The 12,125-nt window shown below is 35.6% G+C and overlaps 1 long non-coding RNA gene across 1 annotated transcript in view; it reads left to right on the top strand.

The window, feature by feature from the left end:
* Positions 1-2,438: 2,438 nt before the first annotated feature.
* LOC128931510 (uncharacterized) overlaps positions 2,439-12,125 on the top strand; it is a 103,305-nt gene continuing 93,618 nt past the window's right edge. The window contains exons 1-2 of the long non-coding RNA XR_008479905.2: positions 2,439-2,557; positions 2,840-2,889. This is a non-coding gene — a long non-coding RNA (uncharacterized LOC128931510). The remainder of the gene's footprint in view (positions 2,558-2,839; positions 2,890-12,125) is intronic.

Genomic DNA, 12,125 nt, shown 5'->3' with positions numbered 1-12,125 from the left:
GTGTTTAGCTTTTATTTCTCTCTCTTTTCTGGGATTCCAGTCATCAGCATATTGAGTATCTTAGGTCTGTTGTGGCTGGCTGTCTCTTTTTTTCATATGTTCATATATCTCCTCTAAGTTCTGGGTGAGTTTCTTGAGTGTGTTACTCCATTCACTATTTTCATTCTGCAGTTTTCCATGTGTTTCACCATCTGTAATATAGTTAAATTCACAATCACAATTTTCATGTTTAAACATTCTTTCCTGATTTTAGATCAGTCCTTCACTGTGACTCTGCAGAATGTTTGAACATCTAAAGTAGATATTTTCTGGAACATTCTGTAGTACTTCTGTTTCAGAGACTGACATATTCTTTGATTTTTCTAATTCTCCAGAGTGGCCCCTTCTGCTGTATATCATTTCTTTGGTCTGATGACTTTCTCTGCTCACTTGTTTGGGAAACAATCCAGCTGTGTTCACTTGTTATTGTAGCTGGTGGCTTGCTCTAGGAAGAATTCTATGATCCCATTTCTCTGTGCTACAATCACCCATTCTGGAACATCTCCAGGACTCTGAAGTCTTTCAAGTACTTTTAGCCCTAAAGTAAATTCTGACAAGGCAGACTTTTTCCTACCCATCTAACTTGAAAGATACCCTACTGAACTGGTATCTTGTCAGTGTTAGAAGAAGCCTTGCTGTCTGGCTTTCTTTTCATTGTAGGCCACCTCCATAATGGGAAGTCTTGACATCATACTGGCACCCTTTAATGCACTGCTCTCTCCTTTTCAATTTAAGAAGTGGCTGTGAGACTTTTTCAAGGCTCCCTGTGCTTAATTTCTGAGCTCTTTGGTGAAACTAGTTGGCTCTCTTACATTTACTTCATATCAGTCTGGCAGTACTTAATCTGGCAGAAATGTCTCAAGATGTATGAAATGTGAATGGTAGATATCCTTCTAAATTTTTGGCACCAATACATGTTCCTCTCACTTTTGTATTTCATTGGTCACACTTATTGGGCTGATAGTGCGGAAAAAAATGATTGCTTGTGATCACATGACCCATTTATGATTAATTCTGCCATTGATTTATAATCTGACAAATAAGAGCAAACTATTATTTTAAGCAGGTTCAACAAAAAATAAATTTAAAAGGTTGCAAAGTGTCTACCCTGCTAATGGACATGGGCATACATAGCAAATAAGTTTTATTAGCAATGAGTTCTCCTAGTTGGTTTTATTTTGTAAATGCCAAAAGCGTTAGTCAATTCAGAAAGAGACTCTCCATGTGTTGATACCAAGATAGAGCCTTTGCAAATTAAGTCAAACTGAGATCTGTGAAATATCCCCAGAGCTGTTCATTTCAACCTTTTCCTTTCTCCTGAGATTCTGTTGGTAGGCATCTGTATTGCAGTCCTTTGAAGACAAGCCCTGATATCATCAGTGACTAATGATCACTTCTTGCATTAGGAGGCTGAAGAAAGTACCCCAGATTCAGTCCTGCTTTTCCTAATTAAAAGTGGTTAATAACTCTTTTATTGAAACTAGATTAAATTCTTATTTGGGAAACTTAATTTAAAGTATGACCTGTCAGCTACATGGCACTTCTATCCCAGTCTCATCTCCACACAAATTGAAGGAAAGTGGATCGTGTTTTAATATTCTCAAAAAGGACAAAGTGAATAGGAGAATTATAAAATGTGGAATAAAGCAAAGTGGCTGCTTTCACTCGGTTTGCAGAGAAATCATATAGAATAAATACAGACAATTTAGTTTTTGTTATATTTATGTAGATATGTTATTCTAAAAATAACACTATGATACCCCTATATGTTATTCTAAAAATGCTGCTATGACAACCCTGGGCAGATTAAGTTTTATCCTAGAACTGCTGAATGGGCATCGCCTCTTGCACACGTGATTTCAGCAGCAGCTGTCTGGTTTTAACCCTTCTTTTCAGTCTTAGTGAGGGGATCTCTGTCAACAGAGGGCCTGGCCATGACTGAAGCTTCAGTGCTTCCAGAATAACTTTCTGTTTTGTAATGGGCTTGTTCAGACCATACATGGAGCAATGTGTGGCTAGGTTCATAACACTCTCTGAGGTGCGGAATCCTCTTTTGTGAGTGCAGCTGCAGGGTGATACTTCTGGGTGAAATGCTAAGTCAGGGTTTCTATGCATTCACAGCAGGCCTGGCAGGGGGCATAGAGACAGTGTGGGGCTGACTGTGCTGTTAGAAACTTTGAGCACAATTAGAACAAATGATGCTTTCAACTTGGGTGTTTGTCCCCTTCAAATCTCATGTTGAAAAGTAATCACCAATGGTGGATATGGAGCCTGGTGGGAGGTATTTGAGTCATGGTGACAGATTCCCTCATGAATGGCTTAGTGCTGTCCTCACAATGAGTGAGTTCTCACACTATTAGTTCATGTAAGATCTGGCTGTTTAAAGGAACCTGGCACCTTGTTCCTCTCATGCACACCAGCTCCCTGTTTGCTTCCCACCATGACTGGAAGCTTCCTGAGGTCTCACCAGGAGCAGATGCCAGCACCATGCTTCTTGTACAACATGCAATTCCAAGAGGTAATTAAACCTGTTTTTTTAAATGACCCAGTCTCAATATTCCTTTATAGTAAAGTAAATGGACTAACAGAACATACTATAACTCTTTCTATAGAAATGAGAAAAATATGGTAAAGAAGATTGTAGAAATCTGTCCAAGTCATTATTTGGTCTCATGAGTCACTAAGAGACTAGAACAATACTGAAAATCATTCCTTTTTATTATTCTTACTCTTATTGTTACTTTCTACTAACTAGGTGCTAAGCGATTTTAAGAGTTTTACTTTGTCAAATCTTTCACAGGATTTCTAATGAACTGTTCTTACAGTCTTATGAAAATATGTTCTCCAAATGTGAGTAAAATGTTTCCAATAAGATATGCATAGACATTTACATTGTAATTCTATTCTACATATTTCCCTTTCAGATAGTTATTCTATATTTCTATTGTTATGTTGCTAACTTGAAAACCACTTTTCTTGAATTTCTAATTATTTTTATTTGGCAGTATAAATACTTTACTGTATATGTTTTACCATTAAAACTCTACCACGATTGCTTATTGACTGAAAAGTCACTTTTCTTATATTTGGTTCATTGTCTTTCTCTAATCATTTTGAATGTGTTCTTACTTTTGTTGAGGCATTTTCACTAACTCATTTTCATGAAAGTTATCAGTTTATTGAGAGTGATTACCTAAACAATTACATGATTCAGTCTACTTGATCATTTATTATATTTATACCTTGAGTAGAAGTTTTAATGTCTTTTCTATAATTACTGACTTTTAAAAGTAACTTTAAAAAATACTTCTAATCTCATATATATATTCTAACCAGCACTTATTAAATGTCAACACTGGTACCTGGAAATCATCATTTTCAGAATGATGAAAATGTTTCTTCACTTATGTGTTCTTTTTTCAACAGTTTGCTCTCACCTAAATCAAGCAAATAAAGATGGTTAACTAAACATGAGGCAAATTCCAAATAGAAAATATTAGAAACTTAAATATGTTTCTAATATTCCATTTTGTATATTTTCCTCTTAGGTTTCTTAGACCTTAATATGTCCATGAGAATTTTCTTACAACAGTTTAAATGATCGGAAATATTTGTTGTTCAAGATAATTTTTCTTCATTCTTTAATAGTTATTTTTTGTTTCTGTATCATTCTAGAATCCATCTTCATTTTCTATTTTATAATCATGTGTTGATTTTTTATTTAATAACTGCACATAATGAGGAAACTTGATAATGATAATTTATATCAGTTATATTTCCCCCTTGATGGCACATGTTTATTGGAGGCATTTAGCTTATTCAATGCTTAAAACTGTGTGTTGACCACTTGATTGTGTGTGTATACGCCCCTGGTATGGGGTTTTATTCCAGATTTGGGGGACGGTCAGGCCAGTGCCACTTTGGAGGAAGACTATTTGAGAAAACAATTTGAGTTTCTTATGATCACAGCTATTTAAATCATTATTTCTCTCTCCCCCCACTCTCTGCATTGTAGTAGTATTTTGCTCGGTCCTTTTAAAAATTTTTTAGTTCTTTGGGAGGCCGAGGTGGGTGGATCACGAGGTCAACAGATCGAGACCATCCTGGTCAACATGGTGAAACCCCGTCTCTACTAAAAATTACAAAAAATTAGCTGGGCACGGTGGCGCGTGCCTGTAGTCCCAGCTACTCGGGAGGCTGAGGCAGGAGAATTGCCTGAACCCAGGGGGCGGAGGTTGCAGTGAGCCGAGATTGCGCCACTGCACTCCAGCCTGGGTAACAAGAGCGAAACTCCGTCTCAAAAAAAAAAAAAAAAAAAAAAAAAAAAAAATTTTTGGTTCTATAGAGAATTATGAATGCCTAAAGTAACTTTATTTTGTCCACCGTAGTCTCAATTATAGGATTACCGGTTTTGTAAGGAGCAAGTAACATATTTAAAAATTACTGACATATATTACCTTTGCTACATCATGTTTTATTTCACACTTTGTGGTACCCCATATGTTAGAATAAAGGGTTATATTTTTATCCAGGTAATAGCCTTTATGTATAGAACTATGTGTACAATTAGCAAAGTTAAAAATAACTTAGAATTTGTGTTTAAATATTTAATTGACATATGAAATAAGTATATCTCATTAGTATAAAAACTTATCACTATATCATCCCCAATAATAAAGTATTTTCTACAACTAAATAGCAAGAATGCAATTAACCTAATCAAAAAAAAGGGCAAGGAACAAAAGTAGACAATTCTCAAAAGAAGACATACAAGTGGCCAAGGGATATATATATTTTAAATGCTCACAATCATTAATTATGATGAAAATACAAATTAAAGCCACAATGAGATATCCATTACCTTACACCTGTTAAATGACAGTTGTCAAAAGGATGAAAGATAACAAATGTTGATGATGTTGTGGAGAAATGGGAACTCTTATGCACTGATGCTGGGAATGCAAATTAAGACAACCATATAGAAAACACTATGGAGTTTCCTCAGAAAACTAAAAATAGAATTATTGTATGATCCAACAATCTTACTTCTGGGTACTTACCCAAAATAAAGGAAACCAGTATGTCAAAGAGATGTTTGCACTCCCATGTTTATTGCAGAATTGTTCACAATAACTAAGTTATGGGAGCAACTTACGTGTCCATCATCAAATGAATGGATAAAGAAAATGTGGTATATATTCATATAAGAATATAGTTGAGCCTTAAAATGGAGTGGGAAATCCTGTCATTTGTGACAACATGAGTGAACCTGAGGATATTAGTGAAATAAGTCAGGCACAGAAAGGCAAATATTGCATGATCTCATGTATAAGTGTAATCTAAAGAAGTTGAACTCATAAAGTAGAGAGTAGAATAACAGTTGCCAGAGACTGGGGGAAGAGGGTAGACGACAAAAGGGGAGATGTTAGTCAAAGGGCACAAAGTTTCATTTAGACAGAAGGAATAAGCTTTAGCAAATTATTGCACAGAATGGTGATGTAATAAATAAGGCATTTTATATTTTGAAATTGCTAAAACAACAGATTTAAAAGTTTTGATCATTAAAATATGGTAAGCATGTGAGATAATAGATGTGTTAATTACCCTGATTTAATCATTCCACACTGTAAACATGTACCAAAACATCACATTTTACACCATAAGTATATACAATCATTATTTGTCAATTAAAAATAAAACTAGAAAAAAATAAAAATAAAAAATGAAGTCTTTCCTACTAAGCAGCCATTTTTAAATTCTTGCATATAGAATATGAATGACTCCCTATCCTTAGGAAACCTAATTACAAGGTCACAGGGAAGTCTATAATGAAATATTCACTATTAGCAAATAAATTATTAAAGAAACAACATTAACAAAGAAGAGTGAGGAAAAAAAACTGACAAACTGATAAATCTTCACAGCTCTGTAACATTGTGTTCTTTTCCTGAAATGAGTTTATTCAACCTCTCACAGGCTCTGCCAATAGGACCTGTACCTTGACCTCATTTTTCAGTGGTCAGTGATGAATTTTCACTATTCCATCAGTAGTCTTTCAGCTGGTTCCATTGTAACTGACACCAAATATTTCATGGCTACTGATTTGGGGTAAGGGTGAAGTCCATGGTCTTGAAGCACAGCCAAAGTAAGAAAGACAATCAGGACTCTAAAGCTTGGCCTCATTATCACTCTGTTCTAATAAACTGAACTGCCATGTCACTAAAGCACTGATGTCTTCAGAAATCCTTTTATAGCTCTTTGATTTACTTTTTTATTGTATTTGAGATTTTTTAGTAACTTGAGGAAACTTCCTTTCTTGCTGTGACCTCATTTTGTTTTTTTCACCCAGGGCTGTCTTTTTGTGTTTCACCTACGATTCAGACAAAACTTCTTCAATTTTTTGCAGACTGATTCTGGTGGCTTCAGTGAGTGCTCTGCCAAGCTACAGAACTGTGTTTAATAATAAAGGCAAATCTGGTGCCAAGTTCAGAGGCGGAGGCTACTCCTGTGTTAGAATCTTGACTGGCATAGCTTTGCTTTGGGACTTATGTGTGACTGTCAGAGGTGAACATTTTTGGCTAAGTAAATAAGCCCTACTTCAGGCCAGTCATGGGATCTAGAAGTTTTGTTTCTGTTTTGTTTTGCTTTTGGAAATCAGGTGGGAGCAAAGAACTGGATGTCTGTGAGGCACATAAGACAAATGTGTAAGTTCATTAGCATTTGCAAATTCCAAGCAGAAAGATAAGTCACAGTTCAATAGAGCCTTTTAATCAGAATCCTATTACCTGCAAGAACTTAATATGTATAAACCTGAATTTTCAAAGGACAAAAACAAGCAAAGAAACACACACACACACACACAAGTGAGCTCACCAGGCCATTTTATGCTAATGTTTATGGAAGAAACATCCTAGTATGTTTCAACTCCTTGCTTGAGGTTTGTCTGCTGATATCCTACTGGCCAAAGCAAATATATGACCAAAACCAAAGTCAAAGCCTTTTGTTATCATCATTTTTTTCATATTACTATTCTGGCATTTAGGACTTTCCTATTCATGTATTAAAAAATTTTCTCTAATGCAATGTTACTTTATAAACCAAAACTACCTATAATTTAGAATAATTTCAAAGAGAATCAATACATTAAGTTTGTGTTTGGTTTTGAGGGTTGCTTTTTTAATTTTATTCCATTCGATAATGTAAAATCATTCCAAATCTTAGGGAAGTATAAATTTCTCTAGCCTCAATAAAACTATATTTTAGCAATGACATAGCAAAGTTAGCAAAAGCTGTTAATCAACATTTTTAGCAAAAGCTGTTAATCAATATTTTAAGAGAGCTGTATAGAAAGGGAGAGGAGTAAGTGCCATGTGGCAATCAGAATAATGTCTTAGGGATGATCTTCTTGTGGAATATCTTACTGGGCTCGGTGTTTTCTTCAAAAATACATGTTTTTGTATGTTCATTGTAGTGCTATTATAGCAGCAAAGACATGGACTCAACCTAAATGCTCATAAATGATAGACTAGATAGAGAAAATGTGGTACTGATACCATATATATCACGTATATACCACGGAATACTATGTATTCTGTATATACCATGGAATACTGTGCAGCCATAAAAGGGAATGAGATCATGTCTTTGCAGGGACATGGATAAAGCTGGAGGCCATTATCCTTAGTAAACTAACACAGAAACAGAAAACCAAATTCTGTATGTTCTCCCTTACAAGTAGGAGCTGAATAATGAGAACACAAGGACACATGGGAGGAAACAACACACACTGGGGCCTGTTGGAGGGTGGGGCAGAGGAAGGAGAGACTGCCTCAGGAAGAATAGCTAATGGATGCTGGGCTTAATACCCTGGAGATGACATGATCTGTACAGCAAACCACCATGGTACATGCTTACTTATGCAAGAACTCTGCACATTCCACAAATGTACCCCTGAACTTAAAATAAAAGTTGGAAATTAAAAAAAAAAAAGGGAGAAGTTGTCTCTGCTTAACTCACAGAAGAGACAATACTTCAACTAAAATTGAGAAAACATTTCTGTAGAAGGACAAAGCTAGATGTAGTGTTACATCTCTGGGAAATAAAGTGGCATAGACAAATGCATAGAAGTGTGAGACAGTAAGAGAACACTGGGTTCAGAGAGCTGAAAGGAGGAGAATACTGCTTTCAGAAGGCTCTACCTCTCTTTACTGAATGCCTAATAATAAATGCAGTGCCTAGCACATGGTAATTGCTCAAGAAGATATTGTTGAATGCATCTGGTATAGTTTTGAAGTAGCAATATAATTTTAATTTTTCCTTATGGGAATATAATTTGTCCTAGTATCATTCATAAAAGTATCATATGAGGTCTGCAAATCACCTGTACCATGTATTATTTTCCTTCATGTATAGGTTGGGATGTTTTTCATTCTGTTTCACAGTCTCATTCACTCCTCTCATCTCTTTTTTTTACTCTTTCTTTTTTCTTTTTGTCTTTCTTTAATTTGAGACAAGGTCTCACTATATCTCTCAAGCTGGAGTGCAGCGGTGCAATCACAATCATGGCTCACTGGAGCCTTGACCTCCCAAAATCAGGTTATCCTCCTATGTCAGCCTCCTGAGTAGCTGAGACTACCAGCACATGCCACCATGCCTGGTTAATTTTTTGTATTTTTTTAGTAACAGTGTTTGACCATGGTGCCCAGGCTTGTCTCAAACTTCTGGCCTCATGTCATCCTCCTGCCTGGGCCTCCCAAAGTGCTGGAATTATAGGTGTGAGCCTCCATTATATTTTTAGAGTTCTGATTCTTTTTTTCCAATTCGAGCTATTTGCTTTTGGAATTCTTGTGACATTTGATCATTTTGTAATTCCATATTTTAATTTTTACATATTTATACATAGCCATTTTATATTCTTTTTGGAAAATGTCAATCTTTGAAGTTTTCAGAAAGTTTTTTTCTGTTGATGCTCACTCATGGTGATTTGTATCCTTTGCTGATCCATTCACTTGCACTCATATTTGATACATCCTTCCCTTGGAAATCTGAGAAATTCAATAGGGAACAATTGTCTTTAGGTGATTAGGTTGCCTCTGTGAGTGCGGAGTGCACCTCAGATGCACTCTGTCTAAGTTTTAATTCATTTCCAGAATTAAAACTTGCTGCTATACCAAACTTAAGTATTAAGTTGTGCTCATGAACATAATAAGCATTTACTCTCGGAACAATCTAAGGTCTATTTTCAGTTCACCTTTTTTGTTTGTTTCTATTTTCAACCCTTCTCTGAAACTGCTTTCAATACAGATGACCTCCTATCTCTATATTTATCTTTATTTGGCTTGACCTCTTAACAGCATTTGTTAGTTCTCTAACCCCTTTCCCCAAATATTTTCACAAAATATTTTGTTCCCTTGGTTTCTATGACATTGCTCTGTTTTTATTTTTCACAGGCCTTATTAGTCTTCTGAGCTTTTTCCTTCTAAATCCTCCCCCTTGAATATTGCTGTATTTCAGATTCCTTCCTCTATACAATATAAAAGTTAAAGTCATCAAAATTGTGAAATTGGGGCCAAAGATTCCCAACTTTATTTCTAGTCTAGTTCCATTTATGTATGTATGTATTTACGTATGTATTGTTTATTCATTTATTTTGAGGCAGAGTCTCTCACTGTTGCCCAGGCTGGAGTGCAGTGTTGCAATCTCAGCTCATTGCAACTTTGTCTCCCAGGTACAAATGATTCTCCAGCCTCAGCTTCCTAAGTAGCTGGGATTACAGGTGCATGCCACCATGCCAAGATAATTTTTGTTATTTTTGTAGAGATGGGGTCTCACTATGTTGGCCAGGCTGGCCTCAAACTCCGGACCTCAAATAAGCCACCTGCCTGGCCTTCCAAAGTGTTGCAATTACAGGCGGGAGCCACAGTGCCCTGCTAGTTCTCTTTGTTAAGGTCTGTATTCATTATCTATTGCATGATACATTGCCCCAATATTAGCAGCTTAATACAGCAGAAGTTCATAATCTCATACAGTTTTGAAAGTCAGAAATATGGGAGCACTTTAACTAGATGTTACGGCTCAATATCTCTCAAAACATAACAATATTTTGAAGGGGGCTTCAGTTATCTGAAGACTTGGTTAAGGCTGGAGGATCTGCTTCCATGATGGCTCCAATGGGTGTAAACAGAAGGCCTCAGTTTCCTGCCATGCGGACCTGTCCTCAGTGCTGCCTGCATGTCCTTAAAACACCGCTGTAGTTTCTTTTGGTGAGTAATCCAAAATGGAGCAAGAGAAGAAACTGTGATGTTATTTACATCCAGCCTCTGAGGTGGCATGTAATAATTTCTGCCATTTCTTATTGGTCACACAGACCAATGTTGATGCCATATGGGAGTAGATTACAAAAGTGTATAGATATCAGGAGGAAGGCATTATTGAGGGCCATTTTGGAGGCTGGTTAACACAGGACCCAAACACTATGCTGCCTATGTTCCTTCAATTTCCTTATAGGTTCACCAAACTCAGTGAGTATAAACAAACCCACTTAAACTCTATACTGTATCAAAACTGCCATCATTTATTTCTCCTCTGATATTGTCAATCTGAATGAATGACACCACCATCCAGCTACTTAAACCAGAAATCTGGAATTACCTTTCAATTGATTTTTTTTTCACCTCACTCTGTTGATATAGCATCTAAATCATTTTAAATCTGGTTAAATATTGCTGCCTCACCTTAGTTTTATCTTACCTCTAATATCCTCTCTCACCTTGCTCTTCTTTCTCTTTTTCCCTTCATTCTAGTCTCACCCCATAATCCAGAAGAGTGGTCACTACTAAATAGAAATTTCAACATGCTATTATTTTGCCCAAAGGTGGGATATAGCACCAATGAAAAATATATTATTTTGAAAAACAGAAGGGAAACAAAATAAAGGTTGGCTATGCAATGACTTTTAAATAAATCTAAAAGCATTCTATCATGTTGATTGAAAATAAAGAGTTGAGTTAGTTGTTTTTTCAGTTGGATTATTAATATAACACCCAATAACCTTATACAAGAGTTGAAGCATCATTTTCTGATGGTGAATAATGACATTTCAACTAGTATAAATCAGCTATTTAACAATGGCGCATAAAGAAAAATACAGCAAATATACCAAGCATCCTTGAAGAGCAGGCCATTCTTTCTACATTAATCATTCAATAGGGCAAGAGTTGACAGCAAAATTAAATGATTTGCTCTTCAATCAATAATAGATGAAAATCCAAGAAAAAAATAGAATTATTGTCTGTCTATGACATTTTCATAAGGAACAGCACTATTCGGCGAAAGTAGTGCGGCTACTCCTGCTCTTTTCTACCTACCCTTTTTATTATTTGCATTTCCTTCAATATGTGTCAAAATCAGAGATGAGAAAAAAAGAAATAAAAATAACTATAAGAAAAATGTTTTTGAACATGTGCTGTAGGTCACAGTGCTATGTCATTTACTCAAGCTGCCTTGATACTTAATATATTAATACTAAAACATGACACAATGAGCCAGGAATATACAGTAATTATGCAACCTTGGCATTAGACAAAGCACACTATATCTCTTAGAAAAGAGTCAAGAATTAACTAACATTAGTTCTGAAGAAATCCTAAAGATCACCTAGCCCCGCTGCCTCATTACATAGACAACAAAACTGAGGCCCAAGGGGAAACTTATGGCATAATTTCTAACCAAGAAGAATTTGCAAATGTGATGGAAATAGTCTAATTTCAGAAATGTGTGGGATACCAAAGAACAATGGCCTGACAGAATTATTATCTATTATAGTAAATCTCAGAAATGGAAAGCATGTAATCATGTATTATATACTGATGATCACAACAAGTAATAGTACTTACAGACAATAATAAAAATGGCAGTCAAATTTGGAAGCCCTTGGTTACATGTAAGAAAAGAAAATTCTTGATAGAATGATTAGTAATCATGATTACAGAAAACATTTCTAATATAATAACAAATCAGTTAAAAATTAATGTATTTATTTTAGCAGATTATAAAATGACTTCTATGATTCATTTCAGAAAATAAGC

This window comes from Callithrix jacchus, chromosome 1 (genome assembly GCF_049354715.1).
Source record: "Callithrix jacchus isolate 240 chromosome 1, calJac240_pri, whole genome shotgun sequence".
NCBI classification, from domain to species: domain Eukaryota; kingdom Metazoa; phylum Chordata; class Mammalia; order Primates; family Cebidae; genus Callithrix; species Callithrix jacchus.
This window is presented reverse-complemented; position numbering and strand designations above follow the sequence as displayed.